Consider the following 18,654-nt stretch of genomic DNA (forward strand, 5'->3'; position numbering starts at 1 on the left):
AGGGGTACAGTCCAGACACATGGGGAGAGATCACATGGTATTATGGTTGCTTCTAAGGACAGTAACGTTGGTAGTCAATTAAGATGAAAGAGAATGTCAAATGAACAGTGACAGCAGACCATGCACCACACAGATAGCCCACAGATACTACTGCACAACACATTTCACATAAGCCATGTCAGTGTTCATCTATACTTAGCAGAACCTCACATACAAGGTCAAAATCATGGTCATGCAGCAGTGTCAGGTCAGTGATAGGAAGATCACCTGCATAAAGTAGGTCACAACATTGGACTAACTCACCTTACAGTACTCATGGTAACCCCTCCTCCAAATCAGTTGCACTATCACTTAGCCTATGTATAGGAGATGTGTATGACTCATTTGATATTGTACTACTGTGAATCACCTTCAAAGACACAGCCATCTATTTAACTGTAATGAGGGTTTGGGGGAGATAAGTTTGCAAATGTATGCATTTTGTTTCTGTAAAACAAGTATGCATAAAATCAAGGAACATTAGACAAAAAGCAATGCTATATGGATCATCAATTCTAGAGGTAGCAGGTACCTAAAACATTAAAATAGTAATGAATAAAAATTATCAGGAGAAATATATCACAAGCAAATCACACATTAAAATGAATATCCTGCCACATAAACTTACACTGTTGCCATTTCACTTTCCCACTGTATAAATGATGACAGTTTCTGAAGTCAGAATCTATTGTATAGGACAGCATAAACTCAATCTGATGTGCAGTGCAACACAATAACATACGAAAACATGGTGTATATGTATGAATGTATATATATATATATATATATATATATATATATATATAGATAGATATAAATAGGAAGAAAGCCTAAAGCAGATGCCCTACACTGACCACCTTAAAAAACTCCAGCTATACTCTGTCGCATATTGTCTATCTGCTTAACATACAAGGCCATGTCAAACCCAGAGCTGTTGGACATGCTACACTTAAAGAAATCCCAATCCCTCAGAGCCACACACTCCAGGGATCTAAACCTTGTCATCAAAATAAACAAAACATGCTGGAGGGATAGGTTCCTGACCAAGAGACTCCCCAGACTCTGGAATAGATTGCCCATACATGTCAAGCAGAGTGCCTCTTTGGCCCTCTTCAAAAGGAACCTTGACAATTGGATAGGAGAAAGGAAATTCACCCCGGGGATCACATCAGTCACCCTGGTAGACAGGGGTCCAGGGAAGTAAATAGTGTGGGAAGAAATAGCCAGGGAATTGTTATGGCTAGGCTTGTATAGGCCCTAGGGCTGACAGCCTAGTACCAACTTATGAACCTATCAAAAGTAATTTTCTTTACATTTGCAATGCATTAGCTCAGGAAGTGTTTCACTGTTGTCAATATTCCTTACTTTTTATAATTAAATAATCATTAAAGCAGACGTTTTTCATGAAAACAGGCATAAATGTGAAATGTTTCTCTTTAATTCCTCTTGATATCATTGAACCGGAATCAGTGAGCACTCAGTCAACAACATTGCTGTTATTTTCTAAGAGATAAAAAAAAGTTAAGATGCGGGAGAATGTTAGAAGAACAGTGACAGCCCACCATGCACTGCAACAGTGACAGCACACCATGCACCGCACAGTATAATCCACAGATATTACTGCCTGCATCAATTATCCACATGTGTTTTTTACAATAAAGAAAATGCTAGCCTGAATGTCATGGTCCATAGTTGTAGACTAGGTGCTTCCTCTTTACCTGTACAGCCAAATGCCATGCATGAGTATGCTACATGGGGTCCCTTGCTACTGCTGGTCATCATTAGTTGTAGATAATTAAGTGGAATTCAAAACTGAGATCTTATAATTTCAGTGTACCTATCAGCAGAATTACTGTAATGGACAGGTACATTAAATCTGGCTGTTCTAGCTATTGACAAAACCTGCCTAAATATAGATTTCACTTTCAGAAAAAACATTTCTGAGAAACATTTTAACAAAATGATACAAATTTACTATAAGGATACGGTAACTGACTGGCATAGGAAAAATATAGGTCCATAGGTAGGTACTAGGCTATTGGCCCTAGGGCCTATATAAGCCTAGCCAAAAATGTACCCTGGCTTTCACCACCCAAGAAAATTATTTTACTGTTCCCCTGTCAAGCAGAGCCACAAAAGTGATCCCTGGGGTGAATTTCCTATTTCCCATCCAATCATCAAGATTTTTCTTGAAGAGTGCTAATGTGGAGCTCTGTTTGACATAGATAGGTTGTCTGTTCAGGAGTATGGGAAGTCTCTGGGACATGAATCTATCCTTCCAGCATGTTCTGTTTATTGTGGTGACAAGGTTTAGGTCCCTAGAATGTGTAGCTCGGAGGGATTGGGATTTCTTTAAGTGGAGCATGTCCAACAGCTCTGGTTTTGACATAGCTTTGTATGTTAGGCAGAGATCACCTCTAAGTAGGCAATATGCGATGGAGTAAAGCTGGAGTTTTTTGAGACAGTCTGCGTAGGGCATCTGTTTGAGGCCAGTAATCCTCTCTGTGAGGTATTTCTGTGGCCTTTCCAGTTGTTGTAGATGTTTTGTGAGGTACATACCAAAAAGGTCGTTGTACTCTATAATGGGTCTAATGAGTGATGAGTAGAGGGGAACAATGACCTCTTTTTTCTGGATGAGAAACCTTTTGTGATGAGGTGAGCCATGTAGAAGGATTTCCTGACCACTGCAGCGATGTGATTATCAAAGAAGAGACTTCTGTCCACCTGTGTCCCAAGGTCTCATCACATTTTCGGCATTAAGTAGGCTACCAGCTATGTGGTAGTTCATGGGTACAGAGTTTTTACCAAAGGGAATGACAATACACTTTTTGGCATTGAGTTTCAGGCCATGGCTTTGATACCAGGCATCTGTCTCATTGAGGCCGTTTTGTAGTATGTCCACATTGTTAGGAGTAAGCTTATCTATAATTTTGGAGTGGGGGATGGTGCCAAAAGCCTTGGTGAGATCTAGATAAGCTGTGTGAACCACCTTACCCTCATCTATGGCTTTGATGACTGCTTCAAAGAAGTCAATCAGGTTTAGGAGACATGATCTGTCTTTTGCAAACCCGAACTGGATAGGGTCTAGAGTTTGGAGATTACCAATGTCTTTGTTTATGAGTTCCATGATGATACGTTCCATGGCCTTGCAGACCAGGCTCATCAGGCTAATGGGGCGGTAGTTCCCGAGGGTCCATTGTGGCTCCCCCTTTGTGGAGTGGGATAACTGTCGCAGTGCACCATTCAGTGGGCAGAAAGCCTGAGGTGAGGCTATGATTGAACATGGTACTTAGGTAGGGTGCCAGTTCATTCTGTAGTTCATGTAGAATGCAGCCTGGGATATTGTCAGGTCCCATGGATGCTGTGTTCTTGGCTTTGGAGAGTGTGTTTTTTACCTGTGCAGCCGTGATTACAGGAACTTTGCATTCTTCCGGTATAGAGATGGGCCCCCCAGGGTTGAGAGGGGGGTAAAGTTAGCACTGAACCTATCTGCCAGGATGTTGGCAATATCAGTTGGTTCTGTATATTTAGTGCCATTGTGCTGTAACTCAGAGCAGATTTGAGTGTTGCCATTGAGATTCTTGACATAGCTATAGAATGCTTTGTGCTTGTCTTTAGAGTCAGTGGCAATTTTGTTTTTGCAACTAGCTTTGGAGGATTTTATGAGGGATCTCAGCTTCATACTGAGGTTGACCAGGGAGTTCCTCCAGTCATGGGATTTTACTCTTTTTTGCAACAGTTTCTTTCTTCTGTTGTAGAGTTTGTTTATAGCAGAGGACCACCAGATTGGCTTCCTTTTTTTGGAGGATAGCATCTTGGTTCTGTTAGGGATAGTGTGATCCATGCACTTGTGTAAGTGCTTATAAAGTGCATTTGTGTAGGATTCAGCAGTCGTACCTCTATTGTCTGTCTGCATGGGTGTCATGAAGTTTGCTACTTCTGTCTTGAGAAGTGTGAAGTTGGCTTTGGAGAAGCTTTTTATGGTGGTTTCCGTAACTGAGGGTGGGGGCGGGATGTGGATGTCTAGGGTGATTAGCTTGTGGTCAGATCTGACCGACGAGCAATTGACCTCTGGTGTGAAACACCGGTTGCCCATGTTGGTAATGACTAGGTCTAGGATATGGATGCCCCTGGGGGGTGTGGAGGTGTGAATAAGTTGATCCAAGGCATTGGAATTTATGAATTCCAGAAAACGTTGAGCAAAAGAGTTGATACATGAGTAGTTTTCCCAGTTAATGGTAGGGTAGTTGAAATTGCCACTTATTAGGGTGTTGGGTTGTATCCTAATACTTTCCAGTGTATCAAGAAATGAGGAGTGGGAATCCTGGGGCATGGTGGGGGCTCTGTAGCAAGCTACAATTTGGATTGCGGTCTTGCCCAGAGTTAGTTGCACTTGGATAATTTCGGATGCATTATGCTGTGCAACTAGCCTGGAGGTGTGGATATCCTTAACGAACATGGACACGCCTCCACCTTTAGTGCCTCGTTCCGGGTTAGGTGGCCGAAAGGTGTGGTATGAATTATAGCCTGGTAATGCAGGGGTGCACTTTGGAGCTTTGAACCAAGTCTCTGTCACTGCACAGATGTCGATGTTCTCCATTTTAAGGAGTGGCTCAAGTGAGTGCATTTTGAGGTTTAGACTTCTAGCATTGAATAGCATTACTCTCAGATTTTGCTTGCTTGTACCTGTTACGGCAGTGAATTTGTCATTAGATCCTTTCCTAAAAAAGGCACTATAGGGGTGGCAAGAGCCTTAGCCAGTATCTGGAATCCCAAGGGTGATAGGTGCAGGCCATCTCTGGCAAAGCATTGTGGTCTGTCTATCATGTTGTCCCAGGCAGACAAATACTGGATCCCCTTAGAATGACACCAGAAGCTTAGCCAATTGTTGAAGTCAATCATTTTGTCCTTGTACTGTGGTATCATTCTGGGTGATGGCAGGATGCTACTTAGGACTAGGGTCATACCTGCCTGGACTACAAGATCGGAGAGCTCCTCCATGTCTCTTTTCATGTAGTCCAGGTACGCATGTCTCAAGTCATTCACACCAACATGGATAATGACAGTGTCATATTTGTACTTGTTGTGGAGTGTGTGCATTATGTGGTGGATCCTGGCACTTGACAGGCAGCTGACAGTAACTTTCTCCTTGTTTAGCCTGGTGAGTGGAACATCAGTTTGCCTTACTGTAGAGTCACCTATGACTAGAGTGTTGGGTACGTTGTTATGCCTTATGGGCTATGGTTGAGTGGCATATGAGTTTGTGGGCTATGTGTCATTTGGGTTGTGTTGGGGGGTGGAGTTTGATTGCGTTTCTGCTTTGGAGGTCCCTGATGCTTGGGCAGGTTTTTATTGTGAGCCTCCATGAATGTAGGTGTGTGTTTTTGTGTTTCTATGTGTGTGTTTTGGTGGTGTAGGTTTTCAGGGACTATGTGATGAGAGTGGTGTGGTGCAAGTGTTTACCTTCTCCTCTTGACTGTCTAGTCCAGTCTTGGGTGAAGAGAGCTTTGCTTCCAGTTTGGCTATATAATTGCATCTCTCACAGGTTGTAGTGTTGGGTGGTAGGAGGAGAGGGTTGTCTGTGTACATGAGGCAATTGCTGCATTGCCCCAAGATGCCCAGATTCATTAGGTAGACAGGAGAAATCACCAGGAGCTGACCCTTAGACATGCCTGGATAGGTGCTTATTTATTAAGTACTAAAAATTGCTTCCCTTTAGACAAGTGAGGAAAGTTGAGTGTTGTAGTAATTTGCAGCTTATTTAGTGCTTACAACAAGTTCTGAACAAGTGCTGATTTCAAAGAAACAGATTTGAGTGCTGAAACTAGAAAACTGGCTAGTTCTAAGAAACAAAATTAAGCTAGAAGGCTTTCCTCCAACACAGAAAGGCTTGGGGGCTCAGAAGCATACAAACAGTCTAGACTACTTACAGGAAAGGCAGGAAAAAAGCTTATTTTTTTTATATATCCCACTCAAATACATGGTAGAACAAAAGAGACAAGCAAAATCTCATGATACCCCCAAATAATCATGTATGGAGGCCTAATGTAACCTCAGAAAAAGTAAGGGGTAGATTTCTCCTAGACAGACATTCTTACAAGGATTTATATAATCTTTAAATAAATGAATGAGTCAAAATCTTTTATTTCATATCTGCAACTTTGAAGCCATTAGCCTGTATCTAAGTGGCTGTAGAACTTTGCAATGTACAGTAATGTATGGATTAAAAACAGTAACACATTGGGTCTATATTAGAAGACCTAAAGTTTAAAATCGTGAACGCTCTAAAGAACGAAAATGCCAGACCTCTAAATCATTATTGTGGGAAGCTGCAACCCCCCCCACTCCCCGCTAAATATATATCCCAACTCGAAGACCGCACTACAGTGAGGAAAGGGCAAATATTCCGATCTTCACTGTACTGCGACCTCAAAAAAAAAGCAATTTGAGGTCCGGTATTTTCGCTCTTTAGAGTGCTTCCAATTTTAAAATTTCAGTCTTTTAATATAGACCTGTAAAGCACATTCATATTCCACCATGTATTGCAGCCTTGTTGCCTTGACAATGAAACCCTCCTTTCATGTGAAGATCTATACCCTGACAGTGAGGAACCTAAAGTAATTCAAATGATGTGAAGACTCATATTTTTCCCAATTTCTTGAGAAATCACTTAAAAAGAGATGTCAGACGTTTTTTTTTTTTTTTCCTGTGAACACATGACCATGATGTGCATCACACTATAACACCACTGGTGGGAACTTTAGTAACTATGGAAACGTTTTGGACATTTCTGCCATTTCAATAAGGATTTCCAATGAAGACAGAGTGACTCTTTTCTTGGACTGCACTCACATTAGAAGACCCTTATGTTTCCACTTGTTTGATCACCTGATTCTCAAAAAGGGTAATATAAGGGGAAAAAGGAAAACAGCACTAAAGCTTTATAAATCTCTTTTTTCTACAGCACTGACTTATTTAAACTTGGCAAAGAATATATCAGATTGCTTAGCTTACTCAAGCGAATAACACATTCTTTATATACTTCCAGTTAACATCCATACCTCCTTATGGCATCCAGAACCTTTCTGGGTCTGGCTTCTTTAACTTAGTGACTTACCAGCTAATAATAGGCAGTATTAGAAAGGACAAGGAGTTATTAACAAATTGACATTAAGATTGTTTGTCTAGGATGCCTTGCAGTTGAGATGTTAATCTTTGTTTGCCACTTATTATTCATATATTTTCCTAACTGAGGGACCTACATTTTATTGAGGTGTTTGTTATGAAATACCAAGGTAGGAGACAGGACAATTCACTGAAAATACTGGTTTACATCACACTATACTGGAAATACTGCTAGCTGCTTGTTAGTAATGAAAATAAGCAATATTTCTATGTGTACGTAATAGTTAAAAAAAAAAAAATGACTTACAAACGGTTGTGTAACTTTTGGTGAAATCTTAGTTGTTGAAGAAAACTGTCCTTTATATTTGTACTGTAAGTTGCACATCCTGAAAGATATACAGCATTATGTATATTGCTAATTATACAATTAAACATACATTTTCATATTTCTGTAAATATCTCAGACATCAAGCACTTATAAAGGAATTTCTTGTTATGTGAAAGCTTATGTCTGGTTAACAAAAATGTTATAACAATACATGTCTAGATTGTATAGCTTTCAAGGTATGAAAACGTGTTTATGAAAGTTTACAAAAAATATAATTTGGAGTTTGTATGCCTTATAATTTATTACAGTATTTATGATAAAAGGCTCTGTATGTACTATTAGCATTTTAGCATGGTAAAGAACACTTCTTACTGATAACATTTCTATTTGTACAGTTGTTAGTGGCTTTTAGTTCACAAAATGTATACATGTGTTTATCTTATACTTTTTAAAATGATTTTTCAGAAAATGCAATGGAATGCAAGATGTATGCAGGCTGCTAGATATTCCACACCATATAGATGTTAATAAAAACATTTCTTATTCCAGGCTATTCCTCTTGATTTGCAGTGTCACACCACTTGCAAGCATAAATTGATGTATACTACAAGCTGCTAGCATTTCATGAATGAGCAAATCTCTAAAACTCATAACAAGGAAAGTGCCATCTCCCGGATCATTGAGACAACTAAGTCATGGAAGTCAGACATTCTTTTTCATTTTACAGTTCCCACCTAAGGTAAATGTCATCAATTTATTGTATGGGATTTGGTCAGAGCATTACAGACCTAACATGTCCAAAGTAAATGCCTTTAAACAACAAGGTGTATTTCACGTTTAGTGTTTGAAAATAGAAATAAAGGAACCCTGTGAAGGATTTCATATAATGTGACCCTGCTAACCCAAGGTTTTTACCTTAAAATAAATGAGGATATGTTTCTTTAAGACTTTGGGAAGCTAGCAAACAAAAAAAATCATCTGACATGTTTCCATATTTGGGAGCCCAAACCCTTATAAATCTTGGCTGATACAGATATTCTTCACTCCTAACAACTTACTTTGTGAACTCAAAACCTCTGTCTGGCATTTAGCTGCTATGAAGAAATGTGGGCTAGCAGAAGATATGGCAAAAGTCTGAACATGTATAGCTAAACATTTTACAGGCAATGACCCTCAAGGTGAACAAAAAATACAAATTCTTATACACAGTCAAAATACCCTTGATATTTTCCACTGATGATGCACAATCCTTCTTATGCATTTCTTTCATCTCTGTAAATATGCATTTAAAAGTATACTTTTATAGGCAGCCACTCCCAGGAACTGAAAGTCTGGAGCCACTAGGATATTAAACTCTTCCATATTCAAGGTAAAACAGAAAACTGGTTAATTTCGTCTGGGATGCCCAAAGTGTAAGGATAGATCATTTCAACTCTGGAAGCACTGCTACTGTGTCATCTATGTATGTAAATCTCTTGATGGCACAAGATCCTGGGATTAGCGTCAAATCAATAGGAAGACTGAAAATATTAGCTCAAATGTTTGACTGCAGTTAGAAAGTGAAGCAGTAAAAGGGGACACCCTTACTTAGTTTCCAACCCAATCAGAAAAGGAAAAGACAATATACCAATTTTGCACTACTTTGGCAGGTTGATTGAAGTATAACAATGTGATCCTTCTTATGATTTCTGCAACCAACCTTCTCTAACATTGCAAATAAATACAGCCAGCAGAGTGTCAAAAAGCTTTAATGAAATATATAAACAAGAAGCATTTAGTCCTTTGCAGCAGAACTGCAAATGGCAATCAGAATCCCAAAAGCAGACCAGTATCTGTCCCCCTTTCTTTCTACATGATCAGCCCTTGAGTGTCATCACAATAAAATATACCCCCCTACCTTCAACACATCTGTAGCTTTATAGTGCCATCATAATAAAATGTAGTCCTTCCCTTCTACAAACCTGTCAAGTACAGTGTTAGCATGTATAAAGATACCTACTTCTTTATTACTCCATCCAAGTCAGCATGCACACTATTATAGGCAATTGCTCTGTTGCTTTTTTTGGGTCTATATCAGAACATCGAAGTTTTAAAACTTCAAATGTTCTAATATCGACCCGTTTTAATCGAACGCTAAAAATAGTGAAGCTGCAGAACACCAAATTCTTTCTTAGGGAAAGAATTTGGTTGGTCGGTTCTGTGGCTTCGCTATTTTCAGCACTGTGGTCGAGATTTACGGGTCGGGTTCAGGTAAGTGTGCTATTGTGTGGTTGTTAGGATTAGAGCGTGGGTTAGGTCAGTTAGGGTTAGGGCGCGGGTTAGGTGAGTGTGTGATAGTGACGGACCTTAGGGTTAGAGTCTGGGTTAAGGTAAGTGGCTAGATAGTAGTGTATGTATAGTTTAGTGTAGGGTTAGTTGTAGGATTATAAGTGTATGTGTATGTATTGATGTTTTTTAGGTATGCTTGTGTTGTGTGTATTTGTTTTGGAATAGCAAATTTTTTCCCCAAGGAAAACATTTGCTGTTCTGAATGTTCAATATTATGTGGTTTAGATATTTTAGGTTTGATGAAATAGCTATTTTCATATTTCGATAACATGATATAAATGCATTTTTTTCTCCCCCGCACACATTTCTAACTACATTTTAACAAACTGTTCATTTGTACAAGATAGCAACATGTACACATGACATGTGTATAAACAGAAGTGTTTATGCAGTTCATTAACAAGCAATGGTGATAATGCATAGTGCTACAGTGTATAGTTCCATGTATGCCTGCACAATACAACCAGCATTAGTTTTAATGGTGATGAAAACTGGATCAGGTTGACTACTTGTCATGCCGATATGCCATCTGCATTGTGTCTATCTGGCCTTTGTTTCTGGCTAAAAACCCTGTCCTCTCAATACCATATAATTGCTTATAGCAATAACTAGGCCCATCTGCACCAGCTTTATACGTCATGTAGAGTTCTGGCAGACTAGGTATTTACATTACCTTTTAATCTCATGGTCAGAAAGCCAAGTGCAATTTGCATAACATGTCCAGTGACATATGATCTCAAGGTAGCAAGCAATCATCGTTTTTCTACATGAAGTGCAGACCTGCAACTGTTTATAACCCTTGACACTATGCTAAAACAAACACTGTATTCATTACAGCTTGAATAAAGCATTTGTTTTGCCCAGAATGCCTTAATCAAACAGAAAATGGAAGAACTTTTATTTTTTTGGTCTTTTCATGCCACTATGTACACGTGTGACATCTATGAGTGCTAAAACATTCCCCAGGATTTAATAAACTCTGTGTAAGAACAGTGTAGAGCCTACATGGAATGTTACCATGTCCATGTACATGGTTCCCCCTTGGCAGTGCTCCATGCATATTAATCATGGCGAGTCACCAAGGGAGAGCCATGAAACACAGTTATTGAGTCAGTGTATGGAGTGTAGTGCCAACTGTGTCTGTAGATGAGTAAGAAACTCCCTGCACTGTGCAATTGTATAATGTCAATTGTTTATTTTATTGTTTTAAGTGTTTATTTGTTTTTTTTTTTTTTAAAAAGGATGTTTGTGCAATGCAGCATGGAGTGCAGAAATGCTATGTAGCACCAAGACACCTGCTAGACATCTAAAAGTAGAAACCAGATGCAATTAATTATTTATTTAAAGTTAATGTTTAAGCATAGCTGAGCGGGTTTGCGCAGCATGGTGTGGTGCTCAACAGTCCTTATAGGCAGCTGAGAGGTACATGTAAAGGTGTAGCTGAATTCCACATATCCTTTTAGCTAAATGGGTAGAGGTACGGTCTCATGAGCAGTAGTTGCAGGGTCTGAATGCATGGAAGGGAAAGTAAGCATTTATAAACACATACCAAACACTTTCCCAGTTTTCTTTATTAACGATCTAGAACCACGTTCTTGATTAAATTGTTAGAATTTTGTCTTACCCACAATTATTTTTGTTTCAATAATGATTTTTTCTTGCAATTGAAAGGAACGGCTATGGGGGCTGCATTTGCACCCTCATATGCCATTATGTACATGGGATTTTTTGAAAAACAATATATTTCTCCTACGTCCTTTTATAAAAAGAATGTAATAGTTTATAAGCGATTTATTGATGATCTTTTTTTGATATGTAGTGGTGACAATCTTGAATTTTTTCATTTTTTTGATAATTTGAATAATAATGATCATGGTTTAACCTTCTCTTTTGAATATAATAGGGAGAAAATTAATTTCCTAGATATAACACTGTATCATAAAGATGATTACATTGGTTATAGACCGTTTAGGAAAGATACCTCGGTCAACATGATTTTACATGCGAAGAGCATGCATCCTGGACACTTAGTGCACTCATTACCTTCAGGTGAATTCAAAAGGATTTTTGACCACACTAGTGATGAAAATGAGAGGAATAAAGAACTGAATAATGTTGAGTTGAGGTTAATGAAGAGGGATTATAATAAAGATCATTTATTAATGTGTAAAAATAAAGTACTTGGTATTGTTAATTATAATGAACACCGAAATTTTGAAAATGATTTGGATAGACCTAATTCTACAGGATTTGAGAAAATAGAAAATAATAATGAGGAAAAATTATTTTTTGTTACCAAATTCTCCCCTTTATCTGATGAATTAATGAAGTTGGTGAGGGAATATTGGTATTTAATTAATGAGGATGAAAATATAGGTCATTTATTTCCCAAACACATAACTTTTTCTTATAAGAGGGGGAAAATTTTGAAGGAGTTATTAAATTATAACTTTTCAAAAGGAGATGAGAGAGTGAGTCTTCCAATAGGTACATATCCATGTGGTCATTGCAGCCTCTGTGTGAAGGCCATTAATATCAATAGGATTAATGGTATTCCATTTTCTCCTAGATTCTATTTTAATTGTAGATCGGTAGGAGTAGTATACATCTTAGGCTGCTCATGTGTAGATATATGGTACATAGGACAAACTAAAAGGATGGTTCGAATTCGCATCCTGGAACATTTAAAAGATATCAAAAATCATAATGAAGTTAGTCCTGTGGCCAAACATTTTCTTGATGAACATGGTGGTTGCCCGAATAGTTTAAGATTTTGTATTTTGGGCAAGCCATTCTGTTTTGAAAGTGGGGGAATTTATATTCACAAATTACTTGAATTAGAAAATAAAATGATTCTGAAATATAACACACTGAAGCCTTATGGATTGAATTTGGAGTTAAGTATTTAATTTATTTTTATTATTGTTATTATTATATTATAATATTATTATTAATGTTATAGATGGAGTTTGTAAATACATCCATTTAGTGAATTATTTAATGGTATTATACTATGTACTGTTTGCACTTTGAATATATTGTCTATGGCACTTTAAATAATGTGATCATCTCAGCATTTGACTAATTAATTAATTAATATCAGAAGCCTGAGTTAATTAGTATCACTTTATGTGTGTATATATACCTTTGTTAGCACACACTTTTTATGATCCTTTGAAGGCGAAAGGCCGAGGTACCAGATCGTTAATAAAGAAAACTGGGAAAGTGTTTGGTATGTGTTTGTGAACTGCTGTTATTTCGATAGTGTTTGTGAAAGTAAGCATTTATTTTTGAAATACAAATTATATCAATTATATTTAAATTCTGGCCCACTACACTCTTCTAAGCTCTGCTAAGACCTGCTAAGCTCTGCTAAGCACTGCATAAAGACAATAATTGCTGAAAATGTTTATGCACTGCTGGGCTCTGCTTGGCTGGTCTGCACACCTCTAAGCACTGCTAAGCATATGTGCTGGTTTGTGCAATAAGTGACGTGCCACATTTTTAAATATTACCCAGTGGCATGTAAGGGTGGGAAAACATGCTATATTGAGCCAAATAAGTGGGAATACAGCATAATTCATTAGAGTTATGTCTCTGAATGACACTATGGCAGTTGTTGGTGAGGGTTTGCACTTTCAGATTCAGCGTTGGGGCATCCTATAGTCCAGGGTCATGGTCAGACTCCTTGCAAAAAAAACATGAAGACCAGCTTCAGCATGGAGATTACTGGGGCTCAGGGTGCAAGGTGGAGGCCTGGGATTGGCTGACAAGAGAACTTACCATTGCAACTGGTATCCCCTGCACATGTGAACAGTGTCATCAGTACCATGATGACCTGAAGAAATGTAAGGGGGATCTCTTGGACACCTGGGCCTAAGAATTTCAGTTAGGGGACGTCCCACATGTAAGTACTTTTAACTCTGTACCACAAATATCTAATTTAAATGACTGCTAAACTGATATGCATAATGGTGCACTTCTCTCCCAGCAGCTGCAGAGGAGAGGGCTTGCAACCTCGAGGCGCATGCCGGGTGCTTAGCCAGGCTGTGCCACGAGTGTGGTGAGTATGGATTTATTATGCTAACTGTAGTGAAATAAGCAAGAAAGAGTAAAGAATTACCTGCAATAAAGTGTGTACATTAAAGTTTGTATTGCAATAAAGTGGACTTTGAGCTGTAGTGCTATATAAATAATGTCAACTGGAGTGCAATAAAAACATGAAACAATACCATTACCTGCATTAAAATATATACAATAAAGTCCATAGTGCAATAACTGTGGAAGCAGAGCTGTATTGCAAGACCTGAATAATGACAACTAATAATAATAATGAAAACTTGAAACAATACCAGAAATTGCATGACATTACATACAATAAAGTCTGTTGTGCAATAAGTGTGGAATTAGAGCTGTTTGTCAAGAAATGAATAATGCCAGCTGTTTTGCAATAGTACATGAACCACTGCCAATAACACCAAGGTAAATTGTGTACATTAGGTTTATCTTGATTTAACCATTGGAGTACAACTGCATGCATTCAGGGCGTAAGGTAAGGTGCTGCAGTCAAGTGTAACACTGTAATAGCTATAGCATGCAAATACAATGGCAGCCAAATGTCTTATTTACCACATACAGTACCACTCAAGGCTGTTTCTAGGCCAAAATTGTCCACATAATGCTCTGTCATCCACAAACAGGACGTAAGCAAGGTATATGGGTGAGGTAGCCCACTCCATGATCTGATATTGTTTGTTGACTTCACAAATATTTCAAACCAATAACAATATATTGTGTACACCTGCATTCTGTATCCTAATATATAGATTACTTTATATCTCTGTCATGCTTATATTTCATGCATGTGTGTTCTACTGTCATTGCAGTCCAGTATACAACTGGAGTAGTACTACCACATCATGTTTTGGTGCCAGGTGAGCTCTAGGCACATATCAAGTCAGTCAGCAATCAGCAGCAACTCAGTTTCTCAGTTTGTTAAATGCTCTGGCTGTAGTACATTTTGCCACATACAGACAAAGGTTCAAATCCAGTGCTATGTAGTACTAAGTATAATAGTATCAGTCACGTAGTGTTTACAGATTTTCTCCACAGGAACTACAGGTAAATGGGTGAAGTAGCCCATATTATGAGTAAATAATTGTGTGCTTACATATCACAGACTGTTAAAATCATTAGCAAGAATGTGAAAGTACAGTATAACATAAAGGAAATAAATATAATAATAAAATAAAATGAAATAAATAACGTGTAATCTTGGTATGGCTGTATGCCTGGAGTGTCTGTTAAAGTTGCTGCAGCCAATCCATACATTCCATGTAGCTGTCCTCTGTAGTCACTGCTATTGGGTTCTATACCCTTGCCTGCCAAGCAAGGCATGATAGTTGTTTAGTTTCTGTACTGTGCACATACATGTCTCTCAAGTGTCATGCTGTCATGTAATGTAATTAGTAATGCATAATCCATCTGTCACAGGATTACCATTGGAATGATAACCTAAATTGCAAAGTATCACTACATCAGCCCACAGTATACATTGGTAGTTATATAGGTCCACCTGCTTTGCAATCTCTGTAGCTGTGTACCTGCAGTTTTTACTGCCTGGCCCATACTGTCCCATGTGAATAGCTTGAGAGGTATGTATGTGCTACAGCAGCAACTATAAAGGACTGGTACACATAAAGAAAGGACCAATCCATAGAGTAGATAGTAGTCTGTTGTCAAGTAAATAGCCTATAATGGTAATATGGACTGTTTTTCCTCTCTTTCCCCACCCCTTATCTTCATTTCTTTGTTATTGTTATCCATTGATTATGGTTTACTATTCACATATGTTGTTAAATTACCTGTATTTTAGGCATGTGTATTATTATTGTTATATATTATAATGGTTGCATAATAACATATCTTGTTGAATTACTTATTTTGTTGGCATTATGCTGTAACTGTTTCTGGCATGCTGTTAACATACTGACTTTTCTGTCATGTATTGTGTCTCACATAATATGCATTGATATGTAATTGGGTTATTTCCACTGTTCTGGTATGCTGTTATTACTAACAATGTTTTGTTCATAACTAACCTATACTTATTGCTATACCTCCATCACCACAGCACATCAAGGTGAGGTCCCACACAGGCAGATTGACAGGGATGCTCATAGTCATAGGACTGCAGTCCATCCACCACCTGTTGCAGGTGTCACATCATGGGTCTCTCGCCGCATGTTTCAGTCTGTCATGGAGGCACAGGCATGTTCTGAATGCAACACCAGACCGATGCTTAGGGTTATGGATGCACCACAGTCTGACATCCATGACTGCCTCCACCATACTGGAGACACACTGGATCAGTTCCCTGCTGTCATGGCTAGATGGTGGGCTAAAACATTGTCTGTCTTTGACTGTACGATGTCTGCGCTGGAACATCTAGTTGGAGTTGGAGTTGGGAATTGGACATGTGGACGAAGGTCAGCAAAACCATCTGCTGGGAGTCCACGTGGCCGTGCACAGTCATGCTCATGTACTGGCAGTACCTACAGTGCTACAGAGGGAAATGTGCTGTCCACACCACAATGTGGAAGGCCATGGGCATGTGGTCCTGGCCGATCTCATGAGGGACACAGCCCCAGCATTTTGCAGTCACCATCAGGTTCTGGCACCACATCTGTCCATGGACATGGTGGTGCCAGTGATGCTCCCAGCAGACCCAATTCACATGTTCGTGGCCAGAGATGGAGAACTGTCCACTCTACCATGTACATTCCACAGCTGTCCAACATACACATGTGTAGGGCTAGCACTGGGCTTGACTGTGTGCATGCACACAAACACCACTGTTGGATGCAGGTCACCAATAGACACACGCGGCACCTCTCCATGACCCAAGTAACCTGCACCCCTTCCTGGCTCACACACATGCTGTCACATATTTGGCACTGACTAGGACTCTGGCACCCCCACATCAAACCCTGTGATAATACATGCGCCACATCCCTGCCATCCATGACATCAATGCAGGGAAATGCAAATATGTGTCTGATGCACAGTGTGACTATATTACTTTACATGCACGTTGTGTAGTGCAATATTGTTTTGCCATGGCACTTGCGGGCCACTACAAGTATTGTATGCTGGCATGTGTCATGACTACACATCAAACTTTGTGTATCTTTGTTGCATGATGCTAGACTCATGGTAGAGTTACAGAATGACAGGTGTGTCACAAACCTGTGTACATGTCTGTTCCAGGTGTCTGAGAGGTTTAAACAATGGACACATGGTGGCAATACAGTGGCACAGGATAGCATGGTAGCACAGCAGACATATTATGTCAGCAGGGTAAGGCAGTATACCTGCATGGCTCCCTAGGTGCATATGTGTATAACAGTGTATCAGGGAGAATGGGGGCAGTCAGTGTAATCATGCATTCATACTTTGTGATGAGGTCTGCTACCCTCAATATGTGTCACCTGGGTTTTCTGAATGTACAAATCAAGAAGGTGGTGGACTTCAGTTATACTTATGTGAAGGAGGGCAGTTTAGAAGCCAGCAGCTAGTCACATGCCCATAAAATGCTTAACCATTGCATGAGATAATCCACATGGATATGTCGGTAGTGCTGCAATGGGATATATTTATACACACACACAGAGATGGATGATGTGAGATTAGAACCCCTACCTATCTACTATTACACACTACAGCTCATAGTACATATCACATTCTCCACAGAGTTTATCAGATATTAGACTCTCAGCCAGTACTCTTAAGGTGGATTATATCAGCAGGCCTTGTAATGGGAGAGCAATTTAGAGGCCAGCAGCCAGTTGTGGGGCCATAAAATGCATACCATTGCACAGAGACAGCCAAAATGGGTATGTCCACAGTGTTGTAAGGACAGATTTATACACACACACACACACACACACACACACACACACACACACACACAAACACACACGTTGGATGATGTGAGACTAGACCCCCTACCTATCTAGTATTAAAGATTACAACTCACAGTACTTATCACACATGCCACAGGTTATGCCTGTTGTATATGTGGATGCAGGCACAGTACTTGTGGAGTACACAAAGTGGCCTTGTGTTAGACAAGCACGTGTGGCCTGCAGAGTGATACTGCTTGGTACTGTTATTGTATCTGCTGTCCTAGGAGTGGGATACCTGGCAATATCCCTGCTTTGTGTTTACAGCTACCAGTATGGCTATATGTGGCTGTTTGCAGCTTGATAAGCAGACATGAGGCCAGGGGCAATATGGCCTCTCCAAGGCATGCATTGCATGCATTGTACATTACACCACCTGTGTACCTGTGTCTGTCTACAGGGTGACAGTCCACAGGCACAGAGGTCTGTGGGTGAGTGGATTATGTACTGTTGCAGCCTTGGTCTGGTTCCATCGGACAACTGTTGTGATGTGTAAGTGCAGATAGCCCCCAGCATTCCAGGATATGTGGGAACATTCATATGTCCCCACACATATCTATATAAATGTGTATAAAAGGGATGCCTTCTTAACTGTTGCTGTGTGTGTACGTTATGTAAATGTGTTATGTAGATATATGTGGAGAGTCTATGTAACATTGTACTTGATATATCTATATATATATATATATATATATATATATATATATATCTTGTTTTATATATATATATATATATATATATATATATCTTGTTTTATATATATATATATATATATATATACATATTTATATATATATGTATGTATATATATATATATGTATATATATATATCTATATATATATATATATATATATATATATATATATATA

At 39.0% G+C, this 18,654-nt stretch overlaps 1 protein-coding gene across 3 annotated transcripts in view; it reads right to left on the bottom strand.

Moving 5' to 3' along the window:
• The window catches only part of LOC122796291 (probable G-protein coupled receptor 141), a 679,533-nt gene that overhangs the window by 267,852 nt on the left and 393,027 nt on the right, over window positions 1-18,654 (bottom strand). Inside the window, exon 1 of one of the 3 annotated variants that reach the window (XM_044064658.1) lies at window positions 7,472-7,540. The exons of the other annotated variants lie outside the window; for them this stretch is intronic. The gene's annotated coding sequence lies outside the window, so the exon portion shown is untranslated. Of the gene's footprint in view, window positions 1-7,471; window positions 7,541-18,654 lie in introns of those variants that run through there. 3 annotated transcript variants of the gene reach the window in all.

Source organism: Protopterus annectens, chromosome 3.part0, assembly GCF_019279795.1.
Source record: "Protopterus annectens isolate FY-2018-M chromosome 3.part0, PAN1.0, whole genome shotgun sequence".
NCBI lineage: Eukaryota > Metazoa > Chordata > Ceratodontiformes > Protopteridae > Protopterus > Protopterus annectens.